Source organism: Bubalus bubalis, chromosome 16 (genome assembly GCF_019923935.1).
Source record: "Bubalus bubalis isolate 160015118507 breed Murrah chromosome 16, NDDB_SH_1, whole genome shotgun sequence".
NCBI classification, from domain to species: Eukaryota; Metazoa; Chordata; class Mammalia; order Artiodactyla; family Bovidae; genus Bubalus; species Bubalus bubalis.
The window spans coordinates 33598594-33618369 of record NC_059172.1 but is presented as its reverse complement, the minus strand read 5'-3'; the positions used below and the strand labels follow the sequence as shown (position 1 = coordinate 33618369).

At 43.6% G+C, this 19776-nt stretch overlaps 1 protein-coding gene across 5 annotated transcripts in view; it reads right to left on the bottom strand.

The window, feature by feature from the left end:
- The window catches only part of STIM1 (stromal interaction molecule 1), a 202129-nt gene that overhangs the window by 108324 nt on the left and 74029 nt on the right, over window positions 1-19776 (bottom strand). The window lies entirely within an intron of this gene.

Sequence of the window (19776 nt, the reverse complement as noted above, 5' to 3'; positions counted from 1 at the left end):
ATGGGTATGGAGGGAACTATATTTACACAATTCCTAGCAGTTCATATATATTCAATCTTCACATCAGCCCTGCATGACAAGGACTATGATTGCCATTTAACAGATGAGGAAACTAGGGCTCAGAGAAGACAAGTCTCTTGGTCACAAAGTTAGTATTACATATGGCAAATCAAATTGTTGTTGTTGTTTAGTTGCTCAGTTGTGTCCAACTCTTTGCAACCCCATGGACTGTAGCCCACCAGGCTTCCCTGTCCATGGGATTTCCCAGGCAGGAATTCTGAAACGTGTTGCCATTTCCCACTCGAGGGGATCTTCCTGACCCAACCCACATCTCCTGCACTGCAGGTGGATTCTTTACCACCTAGCCACCAGGGAATCCAGTATTCACACTTAAACTCTCCTTCCAGAAATTCTTTGCAAATGTCTGCTGCTCCAATCCTATGGGATACAATGAGGAAATGGATATGCTCCTGGCCTACTGGCATTCCAATCAGAGATTGGAGAGTTAAGTAATTATTGTAACAACACATAACAATTTTGAATGCTTACTAATATGGCAAGTGCTATTCTAAGCTCTCCACGTATACTGCTGCATTTAATTTACACAGGAACTTAGAGAAGTGGTTACGGTTTTGTTTTTGTTTTTTTGTTTTTGGTCATGCTGCATGGCTTGCAGGATCGTCATTCCCCTACCAAGGATTAAACCTGGCCACAGTGGTGAAAGCACTGAGTCTCAACCACTGGACCACCATGGAATTCCGACATCATTACTATTATTCTCCTCATGTACAGATAGGAAAACAAGGCACAGAGAGACTGAGTAACTTGCTTAAGAGCACACAGCAAGTAAGTTGTAAAAGTAAGGATTCAAACCCAGGCAGCTTGACTCTAGACCTCATACTCTTCTTTTTTTTAATTTATCGAGTATAGTTGATTTACAGTGTTGTGTTCATTTCTACTTTACAGCAATGTGATTCAGTTATACATATATTCTTTTACATATTCTTTTCAATTATGATTTATCACAGGATATTGAATATACTAGTTCCCTGTGCTATACAGAAGAACCTCATTGTTCATCCATTCTGTACATAATAGTTTGTATCTGCTAACCCCAAACTTCCAAGCCATCTCTCTCCCAACCCTCCCTTGGCAACCACATATCGTTCTCTACATCAGTTAGTCTGTTTTGTAACTAAGTTCATTTATATCCTACTTTATATTCCACATATAAGTGATATCATATGATATTTATCTTTTTCTGACTGACTTCACTTAGTATAATAATCTCTAGCCCATCCATGTTGCTGTAAATGGCATTATTTCATTCCTTTTATGGCTGGGTAATATTCCATTGTATATATGCACCACATCTTCTTCATCCATTGATCTTTTGATGGACAATTAGGTTGTTTTCATGTCTTGACTATTGTGTATAGTGCTGCTATGAACATAGGGGTGCATGTATCTTTTTGAAGTATAGTTTTGTCTGGATATATTCCCAGGAGCGAGATTGCTGGATCATATGGCAACTCTATTTTTAGTTTTTTTAGGAACCTCCATACTGTTTTCATAGTGGCTGCACCAATGTACATTCCCACCAACAGTGTAGGAGGGTTCCCTATTTAGAGCCTATACTCTTAACAGCCACTTCCAAATAGGCAATGCCAAGGCACCTCGGTTAGGGCTCTGACAGAGGGAGGCCAGAGGCAATGGAGGGCCTTGCTGGGACAACTGTAATGAAGAATGACTATCAAGAGGCTGGAGAGCACAGAAAGGTCAGAGAAACCTGAACATCAAGAACTGGGCTACAATACAGTTATATAAAGTTTAAAAATAAAATAAAATTAAAAATAAATAAAGAAAGAAAGAAAGAAAGAACTGGGCTACAACAGTTAGTTCCTCCAGAGACAAGACTCTGGTGAGAAAAGATTTGAACGGTGACCACAGACATTATACTTATCTCCTGCTTTGATAATGGCACCTCTGTTCTGCAGAGCTTTCTCATCCAACATCTCACCAATCCTCATTACAGTCAAGGGAATCAGGCAGGGCAGAGATTCCCAATTCCACTTGACAAATAAAAATGAGAACAATAGAGCAGCAGCAATTTGTCCTAGATATGAGGTAGTGGCAGAAGAAAGTCAAGTCTCTTGACTTCTGCTCTTTCTACTAACCTACTCTGACTCTGATCAGGAAAATCCAAAACATGGTACTGAGGAAGAGTTTAAAACTCTAGATTTCTCTGAACACTCTCTTTTCATCTTACCATCACTCCTACCACTCCATTCCCTCCACCACTCACTCTACCTGCACACAGAGTTCTTGAACTCTCCTTACATATACCCATGCTCCCTCCCCTGATGCCTCAAAGTCAGTGATTCAATCAGTGAGTTATTCAACCACAAAGCCTTGACTGCTATTAGACACCATGTCCTGAGGGAAACATTCTCCTCCATCAGTTCATCCTCAGAATGCAGATGTTTAATGGCAATTAAAGAAAAGAGAGAAATGCTGAAAAAGGAAAGGCCAGGGAGAAACACCCTATTAGGGGAGAACATTTCAAATGATTCTTAAGTCTGCACAGGAGACATCAAATTTAACCCCAGCCTGAGGCCCAATCACAAAATCAATGCAGTTAATGGCTTGAGCTTTTAATAAGGAAAAGAACTAAAAATCCACCGAAAAATCTTAAATCATTCATTGATTTACTCTTCATTATTGATGTTTACCTTGTATACAACTCAGGTGCTAGACACACACACATACACACAAAACAACAACAACTTCTGCCTTCAAAAAGCCTAAGTTTTAGTTTATGCTCCATTGTTGTAGACAAAGCCATCTTTTCACTAACTCATTTGCTTCTAACGCCTATGTGAGTTTTATACATACAAGTGATAATGTGTGTTCTTCAAGTCTTAGTAATATAACTATGTGAGTTACACATAGCTACACATATGTGAGTTACACAGAAAGGAAGCATGAAGGAAAAGTATGTTTGTTCTTGATATATTTTTTCATCTATTTCAGAAAATTTTTTTAGAAACTTGAGTTGGCCTGAGGTTCCTTTTGGAAAGAGCTATGTTCAGCAGTAAATAATCTTTTTTTATTTAAAAAAAAAAATCAATAGATTTACCAGAAAAACAAGAACAAAACCTTACCTTCTAGTGGAGACAGCAGGCAATCAGGATATAAAAAAAGGGCTACAATCAAGGGAAATACCAAGTTCTGTGGAAGCAAGATGAGAAATTCTCCTTTAAGGGGCAGGGAAAGGCTTCCCAGAGAAGAATGATTGGCCATTGACTTGGCCTTAGAGAATATGGAACATCTGGATACTGGAATGCTGGATGCTTGAGTCCTGCACAGACAGGACTGGAGAGGTCTCTAAGGGCAAACTAGAGAGTCCTAGGTTGGGAATTCCCTGGATTTCCAGTGGTTAGGACTCTGCTAAGCCATGCAGCGTGGCCTAGATTCCTAGCAGAGGTGTTGCCTTGGGATAAAAGGAATACGATATAGCCCTGGATGCTTCAAAAACTATATTACCCCTCTGGGGCATCTCCTTCAGGTAAAGCTCATCAAACTCTGTAATGGCCCAAGCTCTACCCTGCACGCAAACAGACCCAAAGCTCTGAGCATAAGCTTGAGACTCTGCAAGAGGCTTCTCTATCTTGCCCTCACACACTTCTTCCTGCCTTGCACACAGCCTCCCACAGAAACCAGAGCCACCTTATCTCACAAAGAGCTCTGCTGGTGGATACCACCATTAATGGTCTTAAGACTTAAAACTTAAAGCCAGCCAATATGAGAAATTGTTTCATTCAAATGCAACCTTTAGTGATTTAACCTTGAGCAAGCCAAAGATGAAAACAAAAGTCCTTTTAATGCTTCATAAACACAGAGCAAAGCAAACAACTCATACCAAACCACAGTTCATTCAAGGGAAGCTCCAAATTTGGTAGTCCCTGCCACCCTACCGCCCCATCACCAAACCCATGTTCCAGCAAGGCCCCGCCTAGGCACACAGCACAGGCAGGCTGGAAAAAATCATGGGGCGGGGCAGGGAGGAACAGGTCCTCAGACCCCTTCCTGAAGCCCTATCCAAATGGAAGAGAGTAACTACACCTTTTCCATATCCCACCCCAGCCCCACAGAATGCCAGTTCAGCCTGGCCCTTGTGGGACTTGAAAATCTGCAAAGAAGCTAGCAAGGTGCCACCTGAGCACCACAGACCACACTTCTCGGAAAATGGGAGCTACTTTTGCAGTTCACATGATGAGACCGCCACACACAGTCTAGAAACAAGTGGCTAGTTAAGGAGCAATGCTCTGGAATAGAGAAACTGGGTCCAAGTTTGGCTCCTAACTTGATCATATTCTATATCCATTCTCACCTCCCTGAAGTCTGCAGTAATCATATCCTAACCAACCTTCAAGCCCAATCCACCTACTATGTCCTCTGGTGACACCTTCCAGTTTCCTACAGTCCTCAATCATCCTATTTTATTCGGACATTTACTTACTCATAAAAATGTGCAGTCATGTTTTTTCTATGGCAACACTGTTTACTGTGGGTACTGTGCCTCTCCCTCACCAGAACTCAAGTTCTTTGACAAGGCTGCCTAAGGCCTACACTTCTACTGCCTAACTCCACCAAGAATTGCCTCCAAATGCAACAAATCTATTATCCTAGATGATTTCATGTGGACACACCCTAAAACCCAAGCCCAAGCTCCACATTCCAAGCCCACTGCCAATTCTCCTCTCTCTCTTTCAGCCTGCACCTCCCAATCAGATCTTGTTTATCACCACTTTTGCAGGTTCACCACACTGATGACTCTTCATTAACTAGAACAGAGGTCTTCAAAGTACAGATGCCAATCCCTCAGTTAATAGATCAGCATTTTTTTTTAATTATCAAAGTTGATCAGTGTATCAAAGGGCATACACTATTTTCAAAAAGTCTTCTTTCATTTAAAGAATAGTTACAATAATTACTGGAGAAGGAAATGGTAACCAACTCCAGTATTCTTGCCTGAGAAATCCCATGGACAGAGGAGACTGGCCGGCTACTATGGTTCATGGGGTTGCAAAGAGTCGGATACAACTTAGCAACTAAAACAACAACAAACAACAATAATTATAGCAGCTAACATGTATGTAGTACTAAGTGACAATTACTATTCTAGCACTTTTTACTTTTTATCTCATTCATCACAACAACCTTACAAGGTATCATTATTATCACCTCCAGTTTTCAGATCAAGAAACTAAGGCACAGACAAGTAAACTAAGTGGTAGCATTTCGAGACAGGTAGTCTGGCTCCAGACCCAAACTCCTAGCTACTATACTACACTGCAGAGTATAAAAAGGGCTTTTCTATACATATATACACACCAGTATACAGAGCTCCAAAAAACAAAAAAAACCTTCCCTTCCCATGTCCTTTAAATAAAGCCTAAACTTCGGTTTCTTTAGCTTTACTCCTCATTGCTTCTTTCATGTGCCCTCCACTCCCACCAGACTGATAGATTCACGGGACCTGACCATTCCCATGACTCCTTTTCCCATCACCCTTCTTCCACTCTTTCCTGCCCCCAAATCCAAATCAACCTTTCAGGCTTAGCTCCTCTAGGAAGCCTCCTGGAAAAGGGGAGGAGGGACTTACTACTGGTTTTATGACCACCATATATCAGACATTATGCAGGTACTTTAGACTCATTAAACATCATTTGATCTTCACAACCTTATAAGACTGCTATTACTATGCCCATATCAAAGAAAAGAGAAAAGTATTAATAGTTCAGAGGGTTAACTTGTCAATGGCCCATAATACTAAAGCACACACTCTTTCTACACATTATACCTTCTAAGCCCCTAGAACTTATTTTCCATGTTTAAATATTTATAGGTATACAATTTGATTTTTGTATTTTATTAAAAACTGCCTCACATTATTTTCTTGTTTATAGATGTGCTTTATCTCTCCAGCTGAACTCTGAGCCTCTTACCCCAAGGACTTCCCCTATAATACCTGACACATAGCTAAGCACACAGTGGCTACAAAATTTTACCAAACCAAAGCAATGTGTCTGGCCTTAGCTAGAAGAGAGGATTCTTGTGTTCTGGGTAAAGCTGCTGAACACCTGTGCCTTAATCACATGTAACTATTAATTAATTTCTTCTAGAGCTAAGGAAAAAGTTCCCTTAACCAAGAAAATAACATAGTGAAGTCTATGAGTCACTCTTGTCAGCAATAACATGAAGATCCCAGAAAACAAGTAACAAAAAAAGAATCACGGTGGGTGGAGTGTTTTTCCCTTCTCACTTTGTAGGGAACACAATTGGGATGATGCTCTCCAACGAGTGCACACAGCTTCAGCTATGGAATGAGGGAATCCCAAAGGAAAGGCCAGCAGAACCCAGCCAGTCCTAAAGTTGCTCACAGAAAGGACCCAGAGGGCTCAGAATAATACAGTAGCAAAATACTGGCCAAGGAAACAGAATGTAGGCTCCAGTTCTGCTTCATTCACTTATTATGTATTAAACTTCATTCACTTAATATGTATTAAAAGTACTAAGGATAACAGTTGTCTAGCATGTAATTCCGGAGAAGGCGATGGCACCCCCACTCCAGTACTCTTGCCTGGAAAGTCCCATGGACGGAGGAGCCTGGTAGGCTGCAGTCCATGGGGTCACTAAGAGTCCGACACGACTGAGTAACTTCACTTTCACTTTTCACTTTCATGCATTGGAGAAGGAAATGGCAACCCACTCCAGTGTTCTTGCCTGGAGAATCCCAGGAACGGGGGACCTGATGGCCTGCCGTCTATGGGGTCGCACAGAGTCGGACACGACTGAAGCAACTTAGCAGCAGCAGCAGCAGCATGTAATTCAAACAAGCAAGTTGCTTAACTTCTCTGGACCTTGATTTCTTCACCTCTAAAAGAGGTTAAAAAAGAGTTTAAAAAAACGAGCTTACAAAAAAGATCTTCACAACCCAGATAATCATGATGGTGTGATCACTGACCTAGAGCCAGACATCCTGGAATGTGAAGTCAAGTGGACTTTAGGAAGCATCACTATGAACAAAGGTAGTGGAGGTGATGGAATTCCAGTTGAGCTATTTCAAATCCTAAAAGATGATGCTGTGAAAGTGCTGCACTCAATATGTCAGCAAATTTGGAAAACTCAGCAGTGGCCAAGGGATTGGAAAAGGTCAGTTTTCATTCCAATCCCAAAGAAAGGCAATGCCATGAATGCTCAAACTACCCCACAATTGCACTCATCTCACATGCTAGTAAAGTAATCTCAAAATTCTCCAAGCCAGGCTTCAGCAATACGTGAACCATGAACTTCGTGATGTTCAAGCTGGTTTCAGAAAAGGCAGAGGAACCAGAGATCAAATTGCCAACATCTGCTGGATCATCAAAAAACCAAGAGTGTTCCAGAAAAACATCTATTTCTGCTTTATTGACTATGCCAAAGCCTTTGACTGTGTGGATCACAATCAACTGTGGAAAATTCTGAAAGAGATGGGAATACCAGACCACCCAACCTGCCTCTTGAGAAACCTATATGCAGGTTAGGAAGCAACAGTTAGAAGTGGACATGGAACAACAGACTTCAAATCAGGAAAGGAGTCCGTCAAGGCTGTATATTGTCACCCTGCATATTTAACTTATATGCAGAGTACATCATGAGAAACGCTGGACTGGAAGAAGCACAAGCTGGAATCAAGATTGCCCGGAGAAATATCAATAACCTCAGATATGCAGATGACACCACCCTTATGGCAGAAAGTGAAGAAGAACTAAAAAGCCTCTTGATAAAAGTGAAAGAGGAGAGTGAAAAAGTTGGCTTACAGCTCAACATTCAGAAAACGAAGATCATGGCATCCAGTCCCATCACTTCATGGCAAATAAATGCAGAAACAGTGGAAAGAGTAGCTGACTTTATTTTGGGGGGCTCCAAAATCACTGCAGATGGTGATTGTAGCCATGAAATTAAAAGACACTTACTCCTTGGAAGAAAAGTTATGACGAACCTAGACAGCGTATTAAAAAGCAGAGACGTTACTTTGCCAACAAAGGTCCATCTAGTCAAGGCTATGGTTTTTCCAGTAGTCATGTATGAATGTGAGAGTTGGACTATAAAGAAAGCTGAGCACCAAAGAATTGATGCTTTTGAACTGTGGCGTTGGAGAAGACTCTTGAGAGTCCCTTGGACTGCAAGGAGATCCAACCAGTCCATCCTAAAGGCGATTAGTCATGAGTGTTCATTGGAAGGACTGATGTTGAAGCTGAAACTCCAATACTTTGGCCACCTCATGTAAAGAGCTGACTCATTTGAAAAGACCCTGATGCTGGGAAAGATTGAGGGCAGGAGGAGAAGGGGACAACAGAGGATGAGATGGTTGGATGGCATCACCAACTCAATGGACATGAGCTTGGGTAGACTCCAGGAGTTGGTGATGGACAGGGAGGCCTGGCATGCTGCAGTCCATGGGATCACAAAGAGTTGGACACGACTGAGCAACTGAACCGAACTGAAAAAGAGTTTAATGAGCACTTTCTTGCCCATTTCACAAGCTGTTTAAGTTGTCAAATGAGAAAAAGACAGAGCAACATCATGGAGAAAATACAAGGTTGTGGGTTTTCTTAACTGTGTAAAGCATACATAACACGGTGGCTCAGTCGCTCAGTTGTGTCTGACTTTTCACAGCCCCGTTCACTGTAGCCCACCAGGCTCCTCTGCCCATGGAACTTTACAAGCAAGAATATTGGAGCAGGTTGCCATTTCCTACTTCAGGGGGTCTTCCCAATCCAGGGATCAAACCTGAGTCTCCTGTGGCTCCTGCAATGCAGGCAGATTCTTTACCACTGAGCCACCGGGGAAGCCCCATACAAAACACAAGAGGCTCTATTTCATATCTGCATTTCTCTGGCTTAAGGAGAGAGCAGCTGAGGGGAAAAATGGGGAAGTGAGGTCAGTGGTAGCCTCAACTGTATCATATCACCCACTTTACTGACCCCCTGCTGGGCCCATAAGATTTCCAGAAATCACTGCCCAAAGTCAGTTCTAGAATTTGCAGGATGGAAAAGCCTAGAAGACTCATAGAATATCAGAGCTAGAAGTGCTTTTCAGATGAAATGCATCCTAACCCACATCCATTTGTCATCTTTCTTCCATCCCATGACCAGATAACTGTCATGGAACTACTGATCTTCTGAGAGCCTCAGATATCAAACAGCATTTTATAAGCCAGCCTCTCTAGTTTCAATAATTATGTTTAGAGTCCTATTGCCATGTCTGAGTCTATAAAAAATTGTTGTCTAAATTTTGTGTAGGACTCAGTTACATTAGCTATCAGGTTCCTCCATCCATGGGATTTTCCAGGCAAGAGTGCTGGAGTGGATTGCCATTTCCTTCACCAGGGGATCTTCCCAACCCAGGAATTGAACCCAGGTCTCCCGCATTGCAGGCAGACACTTTACTGTCTGAGCCACCAGGGAGGCCCAGTTACATGATAGTGTAAAAAAAAAAGTTCCTATACTCAACTTGGACCTAAACATAAAAGGAAAGAGGTACCTTCCTGAAGCGAGTATGGTGGTATTAACAGCACAGATGTTTAGTAAGAGTCCCTCCATGGAGGAAAGGGTTTCAAGATTGAGGTTCAGATGACATGGTCCAGCTGCCCCTTCTTACATCTTCTAATGCTAACCTTACTTATTCTGGATGGTGGTCTTATCATATTAAGGAATTCAGCATTTCCTCACAGTGGCCCTAGGCAGCTAGTCTCTTTTTAACAGCTGTAATGTCAAAGCGCTATCTCTGTGTGGCCCACTCCAACGACCAGGAGTTACAGTACTTCAAAAAAATCTTCCTTGTGTATTAAGGACCAGATTAAACAACAATTCAAACTACTTTAGTTAGAGAAAAATGGCCATTTTAAAAGTTATCAGCCCCTCTCTGTCTTAGAAACATCAAGTCATCTTGGGGCACATCACTGTTCCCGAGGGGCTTTTTTAGCCCCCATTAACTAAATAAATATAAGGCAAGTAGGCACATTTCACCTTTAAGGAAAAGGATGCAACAGGATCTGTGACTTGGCAAAGACCATCCCCAATACCCTTTGGTATGCAAAACTGGGGAAAATGAATATGAATATACACAGGATTCAAAGTCCTCCAGGAACAAAGACTGAAACCTTGACCACCTTTCCTTTGAGGTTCAATACTATTAGAATTTCTCAGACTGACTGAGATTTTAAGTCAAGTTAAAGGAAGGAAGAGGCAGTAACAGCCTACAGTAAGTACTCACTCCTGAGGAAAGAGAACGTCCGAATGGGTGTTCCAAACTCAATACCATAACCCAAATGATCATGGAAGAAGGCTGGCTATGAAACACTTCAAGACCCAGCCAACCAGAGACTGAACGGGCTCCCTTCTCCAGTGGATGAGTACATATGGACATGACTTGGAGGGGTCAAGCACCGCAGAGCCTAGGCCAAGTGACACTCAAGGAGAACTATCATCCTTCCTCAAAGAACCACTGTCACTTAGGCAGAACCAAGTCCCCACAGCTATACTAAATAAGGAAACAACATTCCGTGCAAAGTCCGTTTTTAAAAGCCACACTGTGTTATCATCAGCAGAAGCTAAAATATGGGGCCCACAACCAGAACAATACAATTCTCTAGTCCTCTATCTGGAACTAAGCCTGAACCCTTAGATTTCTTGAATAGTTTAACAAAGAGAAAGAGTGGGGACAAAAAGCCCCAAGAGAAACATACTAAATTTCCTGATAATTTCAGTCATTCAAGAGATTAATCTTAATATTGGAAAGACATTTGACCTTATTTGTATTTCAAGCAAATGACAAGCTGATGAGGTATTTCATATTCACTGCACTTTAATTTTTCCAAAATATGCTACACTGGTCCACCCAAAAGGCTCTGGTTATGCCTTCTGGAGCCACACAGAAAAATAAGATTTTTTTTTTTCCTCTTCCAAAGAACAGCCTTTCAAGGACAGGAAGACAATGATTACTTTTTCTCCAGGAATTCCAAACCTGGCTCCTTCAACTCCTCTTCAAAGCACTAGATTTCAAGGCCCCTCTCCACCTCACCTCCTTTACATATGCTCTGGCCTGTCCGTGTTGCCCTTACAGTGCCCAGTGCCTCTCACTGTAGCCTACCACAGACAGCAGTCTCAGAGCACGGGAGACTACTGTGTCTTATCATCTATATTTCTATATCTTGTTCTGTGAGCCTTGGAGCCAGGCCCTTTTTCAGACACTATATTATACCCTTGTTAGCAGGCTCCCTAGTCCACCCCACTCTTCATAGGCCTGGAGAGGCAAAGGCTGGGCATAGTAGTTCTGCCTACTCTGGTCTTGAGATTCTAAGGGTACTTTTAGCTGTCTCATCCCTCCCCACTGCCTACCTCTGGGCTTTGTGCTCCTCAAGACCCCTTTAGGGCTTAGACTTTAAGCCTATGTCATCTTACTCCTTAATGCACTTAATTACTTAATGCACCAGGGCAAGGCAGGCAATGGCTGGACCACGAAAGAAGAGATGGAAGGCAGAATAGCACAGCAGTTAAGAACATGGGCTCTGGAGTCAGACAGCCTAGGTTCAAATCCTGGTTCTATCACAAGTCATGAGACCTTGAACAAATCCTTTAAGTCTCTGTATCTCAGATTCCTCCTTGTAGAATGAAGACAATAATGGTACCCACTGATGGAAGCATTCTGTACCTCGATTGCAGGGGAGGTATATATATTTTTACAGAGCTGTATATATTTATCAAAACTCAAACTGAACACTTAAAATGAGAACATTTTACTCTATGTAAACTATATCTCAATAAAGTCAATTTGAAAGGCTTGAAAAAATTGTAGTAACTTCTCATAAAGGAATGTGAGGATTAAAAGAATTTTGAAATACCTAAAACAGTTTCCTGAATCACAGTAAGCACTCAAGCAATGTTATCTACTTGTAATGGAGCCAGCAAGGCTGCACCTCATCTCTATGTCCTGTGATTGCTACTGGAGAGCAAGGGAGGGGCCTGAAAACCTGAAGGCATCCTCAGCGGGCTGAGACGTGGTATTTTCCCACAAGTTTCATTACAGATCTGGCTTTCACCAGATAAAACACCAGGGTTACAAACCACACCTCTTCCATGCTCCAGCCAAGGTTGCGTTTAACACTAGGAAAGCCAAACCACAGGAATCATCACCAAAACCAAAGATATTCCAGTGAAACTGGGAGGGATCTTCTTTCTTTTGTCTCCTCTGGCTTAGCCCATGAGGTCTTCCTGGGCCAATTTAGGTTTCTGTTCAGTGCTTCACCACATCTTCCCTGAATGTCTTCCCTGCCCAGCCTATGCAGGAGGAGGGAGTGACAGAAGGAAAAGACATCAAGTTTCCTGGCTCCCTCACCCCCACCAAGTTCACAATCTACAGGAATTACAAATAGAAAGAGGAAACTGATATTAGAGGCAACGAGGCACAGGGAAGAGAACGCTCTGCAGGGAGCTGGATGACCGGTGTCTAGCCTCAACTGACACTTACTAGTCACATGACCATGAGCTAGTTCCCATGTCACTGTGAACTTCAATTTCATCCCCTATAAAATGAAGGGATAGGAATAAACAATCTCAGTCTGTGGCCTGACGATGGTAGAAAAACAAGTGTAATAGGACTTGTTTCAGGCTCTCAGTCCTGTGAGAAATCGCAGGGTGAGCCAAGTGAGCTAATGTAGAAGAACTGATTGTCTCAGACCCAGAAGATAGTAAGGGCAGCGAGTGCCTCAGGGCTGCGGCTGCTGCAGCAACAGCGATGGTGGGCAGTTCAGCCACTATTACGGGGAACAGGTTCATTTCCATTTTCTCACCTTGCACTGCCCCACAAGACCAACCCTGCAAATTAAGGATTCAGGATGCCAAGAGTGGCTCATTTCTGGCATTTCCTCCCTATTCATTCCCTGGATCAGGCCCAGGGGCCTAGAAGAACACTGTAAGGTGAAGGGCAAAGCAGGCAAAGATAACATCTATAGAGCACGACACTGTTCTCTCTGGAAATCAGCTACTGTGGTGCATGTGTGAAAGACTATGGGGCCTAGAAGATAACACAATACAGTGAATTATGCAAGAGAATCCTTTTTTAGTTTATGGAGGTACACAAGATAGTTGTACAACCATCTAATTCAGGCATCAATGTAGTTCAGTTCAAATTTCTTGATATTCTAGTCTCCCTCTGGCCCTGTGCCTGCTAAAGAGAGATGAAACCAACTCAGACTCTTGCTCTGAAGAGGCTCAAGATATGGACAGGGAAGCAGTGAGGAACATGGTACAACAGAGGCCTGTACAGAGTGCCGTGGGGGCACAAAAGTAGGGGTGCCTACCTCCACAGAGAGAAGCACTTAAAAGCAAGTCACTGAAGAGGTAACATCTAAACGGAGTCTTAAGGGACTCCCCTGGTGGTCCAGTGGTCAAGAATCTGCCTTTCAATGCAGGGGATGCTGGTTTGATCCCTGGTCAGGGCACTAAGATTCCACACACTGCGGAGCAACTAAGCCTGCACACCACAACCAGACAGTCGTGCAACAGCTGGAGAAGCCTACATGCCACAACAAAGACCCAGTGTACCCGAAATGTATAATTTATATATCGATACACTGAGCCTTGAAACGATGAGGAGGTAAACATGGAGCAGAGAAGACACAAAGGACATCGTCCCTCTTTCCTAGGGATGGAAAGGACAGAGGGAACAGAATTCAGGACCTGCAAGCAGTCTGGGGGAGTTGGAGCACAAGCTAGGTGGGTCCAGAGGCCTTCTGTTACTTAGATCCTACTTCTCAAACAGGACTGCAGAGCTGCCAAGAGAAAGGAAGGAAGGAAAGAGTACTGAAAAGCAAGTGAGGCAGTGAATACACACCCCCCACTCCCCTCCCGCCTTCCCCCAAACTCTGCCTGACACAGCCCTCTCCCACACCACACACACACCTGACAACTCCAGGAAGGAAAAGCCCTTCCCACTCTAAGGTCAGCAGCTCCAGACACCCCAAGTGAAGAGGCATGTCCTCTCCTAAAAGGGAAAACAAGAACCGCAGGTCCCTGGCAAAGGGACGTTAAATTCTAATTTACAAAGAGCCAAACAACCCTAGCAGCCATGCAACTCAGAAAGGCTGAAGGAATCGCATCTCATCACCCAAGCTCAGATCTAAGGCCTTTTTCACCCCAGCTCATCTTCAGTGAGCCATCCCCAGCCTCTGTCCTACTGAGAACATTATGGGAGCTTGAGCGAGAAAAGCAGCCCAACAAATCCAGAGCCGACTTATCCTTTAAAATGACTAGCTACAGTTATATCGTTGCCTCCTGCTAAACACAAAAATAAATTTTAGATGGGAAAAAAATGACTCTAGAGCATCTCTGAAGCAGAACACATTCCTGAGCCTCAGCCAGGCTGAGGATCCTTAGGTTACTGACACAGGGCGGCCAGGCAGATAAGTCAAATCAAACAAGGCCAAGAAAGCCATGGAAACAAGATGACACGCAAGACCTGAAGTCTATGACCATGCTGGGAAACAGCTGGGAGTGGGAGAGAAGCACGGACTTCAGTCAGACCCAAGCTCTAATTCCAAGGCACCACTCACTAGCTTCACCGAACCTTCAGTCTTCTCATCTGTAAACAAGAAGAACAATGCATTTACCTCAGAGAATTACTGAGATTATCAAATGAAGTAAAGAATATAAACCACTAGCCTGAGGCACACAGTCAGAGTTTAAATAACTTCTCTTCCCCTTACCTAGCCACAACAAAGCACTGTTACACAATTAGGGAGGCGTGACCCATTCACAACACAGTCTATATAAACAGTACACCCTGAAGTTAGGCAACCCACAATCCAAGGCAACTAGCCACTGAGACTTCTGTCCATAAGCGGAGCCACAGCTCAGAATATCAGAGCTAAAACACTACCAAAGATGCATTCAAGACAATGGATGGGCCTGGGACCACACAATCAAGTCAACTAATAAATACAAGGCACCAGGGGCACAGAACCCTGACAACCATTGTAACTCCATCTTAGCCAGAAAGCCTCTTCTATGCTCCTGCTGGGGTAAAAGCCAATTTCTTGACCTCCATCAACCTCAAATCTGTAGATGAACACAGATTAACCAAGGATCTGGCAAGCGTGAAGCCAGGGATGAAAGCAAATGCTACAGGTTTGCAGCTAAGGTCTACATCCTCTTTGCTTGACAGGTGGGACAAATACTCAAGGGCAGGCAGTGCCACTAAAGGTGTTAAGTCTTGTCACATGAGACCCAGGAGACTGAGTCCAAGACCTAGGATGACCTTAGCACCCTAGTTACCAAGGAGTAACGCCACCACTCCTGAGTGTCTCCAGGATAGGTAGAGACCATGTCTGATTGTTTTATATGTCCCCAGACACTAGCACAGTGCACGACATAAGCCACCAGCTGTAAATGGTTGCTTAATGAATGAACCTACGTGGATGTGGCCTTATCCCTATCACTGGCCTCTGAGTCTCTGCATATATTCTACCTGTGGCCTAGAATTTGCCTTTCTGAGCCCCATTACTTAGGTATTTTTTCTCAATTTTCAGGTCTGTATTTAAATGTCAACTAGTAGGGTAGTGTTGAGGTCTCTTCCGACACCCTAAACAATATTAAGTTCCCCTGCAATGTGTACCCTCTCATCACATCCCTTATTTTCCACTGCATAAGTCATCAGACTTCACTGTGATTATTGGCTTCATTTTTGCCTTCTCTGCTACACTGTAAGCTCTAGCAGAGCAGGAACCACATCTGTCTTGTTCATTATGCTGATTCCCAGGGCCTAGTGCAGTACCTGGCACAGAGGGAAAGCCCAGTGTTAGAATGACTGAACACACGAATGAAGGAATGAGAGCGCTCCAGTGCAAAATGACTCTGGAGGGACTGGGGATTCAAAACTGGCTACACAGCCCTAAGCTGTCAAAGGTTACTTTTTGACTCGAATCTTAATAGAGCCAAAAATACATGGGAAATGACAGCAGATTTGATAAACAATAGGATAAAGTAATCCCATGGATGGAGTAGACTGGTAGGCTGCAGTCCATGGGGTCACAAAGAGTCGGGCACGACTGAAGCGGCTTAGCAGCAGCAGCAACAGCAACAGCAGCAGCAGGACAAAGTACAGTTTGTTTCACAGGAAGCAGTAAGAAGAGATAAAGTAGGAGTTATGGGACTTCCCTGGTAGCTCCATGGTAAATAAAGAATCCCCTTGCCAATGTAGGAGGCTCGCATTTGATCCCTGATACAGGGGGATTCCACATGCCAAGCAGCAACTAAGCCCACGTGCCACAACTACCAGGCCTGTGCTCTAGAACCCCGGAGCCACAACTACTGAGCCCACATGCCACAACAGCTGAAGCCTGTGCGCCCTAGAGCCCGTGCTCCAAGAGAAGCCACCACGATGAGAGGCATGAACACCACAACTAGAGAGCAGCTCTCAATCGCCACTAGCAGAGAAAAGCCATGCAGGCAAACATTGTTAAAACATAAACAATGTTTTTAAAGTAGGAGTTATAAATCAGAAACCCCACCTTGGAGTGCCTTAAATGCCATACTAAGGAATATGGTTTATTAGCCTACAGGACAGCCACTATCTGACTTGAGTTCACTAAGGGCACACAGGCCTATGCTAGGTACCATCCTGCTATAGCCAACCACTGAGTTCCCTCTGATGCCCACAGACTGACAGGGCTTCTCCCCCTCCCTTCAGGCTCACCCCCATTTCTCTGAGCCACATGGACTCATTCAATAACACAGGTGCCCCCAAGGATAATTTACTAAAGAAAGTTATAAACTTTACTGTCATTTAAGAAAAACAAGATCAGAACGCCTAGATTCAAGTGTTGTTTAGCTGTGTGACAGTAGGTTAGTCAATTTTATAGAGGAGTTTTAGTAATCTCTTCTATAAAATAACAATAATAGGGACTTCTCTGGTGGTCTAGTGGTTAAGAATCTGCCTTGCAATGCAGGGGATGCAGGTTTGATCCCTGATTGGGGAGCCAAGATCCCACATGCCATGGAGCAACTAAGCTAGCGCCACAGCTACTAAGCACTCATGCCACAACTAGAGAGTCCATGCATTGCAACAAGAGATCCCACGTGTCACAACTAAGACCCAATGCAGCCAAATAAACAGATAAATATTTGGAAAAAAAAATAATGCCTATCTCACAAGGTTGTAGAGAAGGTTGAGATAACACATTCAAAGGACCTAGTTCAGTGTATTTCATATAGTGAGGGTCCAACATAGGTTTACTTAAAAAAAAAAAAGTCCTACCTAGGGCAGAAGACTATTATTTCCTCCTAAGTACTGAGCACTTTCACTTAACCTAATATAGCACAGAGACCCATAAGGCCAGAGGTTACTCATAAAGAATTGGGCCTGCCTTACCTCCTAAAAGGGGATGGGCATATTGCCCTGTTTCCATTCTCTCTCGAGCTGTCTGAGCACTGAGGAAATTACAAGCAGGCAGGCTGCTGGGAGTGGGGAGGTAAGGGAAGAGCTGAGACTCTCCCAGAACTTGAGCTCTATTAATCACCTGGTCACATGTCTACAGAGGCACAGGATTGTTGTCTATAAACTTGGTAACCAATGGACCAAGACAGGCAACTTAGGACTGGGGTATGTTCCAGACCAAAGACTGCAAAATGGGGTCCACTCTGCAGTGAGGTGTGGAGCAAACTAGAGCAATAACAACTAAGGTGTTGACTTAGGTCAACACCTTTAAGTAAGGTGCTGAATTCATACGATTCAGGGAAGGAAACTGCAGAATAAGCCCTTCACCCTCCCTAACCCTGCTAGCTTTATGTTACAGGAAACCTAAGATGGGGCTCAGTGTTCACAGGACTTTGGTTTGCCCTTGAGAATATATTTAGATGCTCACTTGAGCCCTGACTGTGTCACCTTGGACAAGTCACTACCCTCTAGGCTTGTTTCTTTTGAATACATCTGAAACTCAAGAAGGGAAGGCCAGATGATCCTGCCTTTGATGAGCTTGCTCACAAATCTTCATCACAAAGTCCCAGCCCTGATTTGTGAGAACACAAAGTCTACAACACTGTGTTCTAGAGATGGAGAGAGAACCATCTCCGGTATATTGCCCTCTGCCACCAGCCTAAGCCACTCCACCAGGAAGACAGGCAAGGACCCTTAGGAACCAAGAACAGGCCACCTCAACCTCTTAAGTCCAGCGTCAGAAGGGCCTCATCCTATGGCCCCCAGGGAGGGGCTCAGTGAATATAAACAAACAACCAGAATGTGGGTGCAAACTGTCAGTTCCCTTACAGTTTCTTCAAGAGAAGACCTGGAACAGAGGAAAAAGAAGAGAGGACAGATAGGGGAGTTAAGGGACCTGTATTTTTTGCCTTTCCCAATCTCACACCACCAAAGGCAGGACATCTGTAGGAAACTTACCTACTTAAAGTCATCAAGTTATTAGATTTAAATACACACATGTACAGAACTGTCTGTGGGTGTATGGTCTTTTCTTTATTCCACAAAAAACCTCATGAGAAAGACTCAAGAAATGATGGCTTTCTTTAAAGGAAAGAATTTAAGTCTTTGTCAGCACTTTGTGTATACTATACACACATACATACATGCAACACACAATCACAGATAATCATGCATCCCAAGGCTAAACTAAAAAGTGCACAGAGCACAGATAAGCCAAATGAGTTTAAAAGACAAAACAGCTCCCAAGCCAGTAAAATGAAACTGTTATGTGGGGTTGCTGCTGCTGCTGCTGCTAAGTCGCTTCAGTCGCGTCTGACTCTGTGTGACCCCACAGATGGCAGCCCACCAGGCTCCTCCGTCCCTGGGATTCTCCAGCAAGAACACTGGAGTGGGTTGCCATTTCCTTCTCCAATGCATGAAAGTGAAAAAATAAAAGTGAAGTTGCTCGGTCGTGTCCGACTCCTAGAGACCCCATGGACTGCAGCCCACCAGGCCCCTCCGTCCATGGGATTTTCTAGGCAAGAGTACTGGAGTGGGGTGCCATCACCTTCTCCGTTATGTAGGGTTACATATGTATTAATACACCTAAAGAAAAAAATCTATACTTCATCAGGGAGCTTTGGACAGCTGTGGAAGCTGAGAAAAAGCAGAGTCACAAATACACATACCAGCCAACATACAAATAGGTTCACTAGCAGAATGAACCCAACACTCACTCATTCCACAGTTTTACTGAGCACCTCTTATATACCAGGCACAACCACAGACCCTGGGACTAGTGACCCTAACACTGTGAAAAAGAGAGGAAAAACAAAAAAAAGAGAGGGAGCCAATGAAGTTCAAACATTCCAGTTGCTTTCCATCCCTACTATGATATGTATGCATCAGGTATGAGATGAATGCATCAGCTTGGATCAGTATCAGCCAGAGTCCTTAGTTGCAGGAACAACTTAGCTGGTAAATTCAACAACTGAAACTAATTCTGCACAGTCTAAGCAGGAAAAAATAAAAATAAAAACATTTTAAGAACAGCTCACTCACCTGGAGAAGTGGAAAACCCAGGAATGGATGCCAAGAATAATGCCTAAAATCAGGAAGCAGAACTAGGTCAGGACACCTCTGCCTCCACTGCCAATGTCCACTGTCCCTGGCCACTATGATCCAGCCTGCAACACCACTCCACTGCTGCTCCGGAATCTCGATCCTGCTACACACACCACCACCGCCACAGTCCCT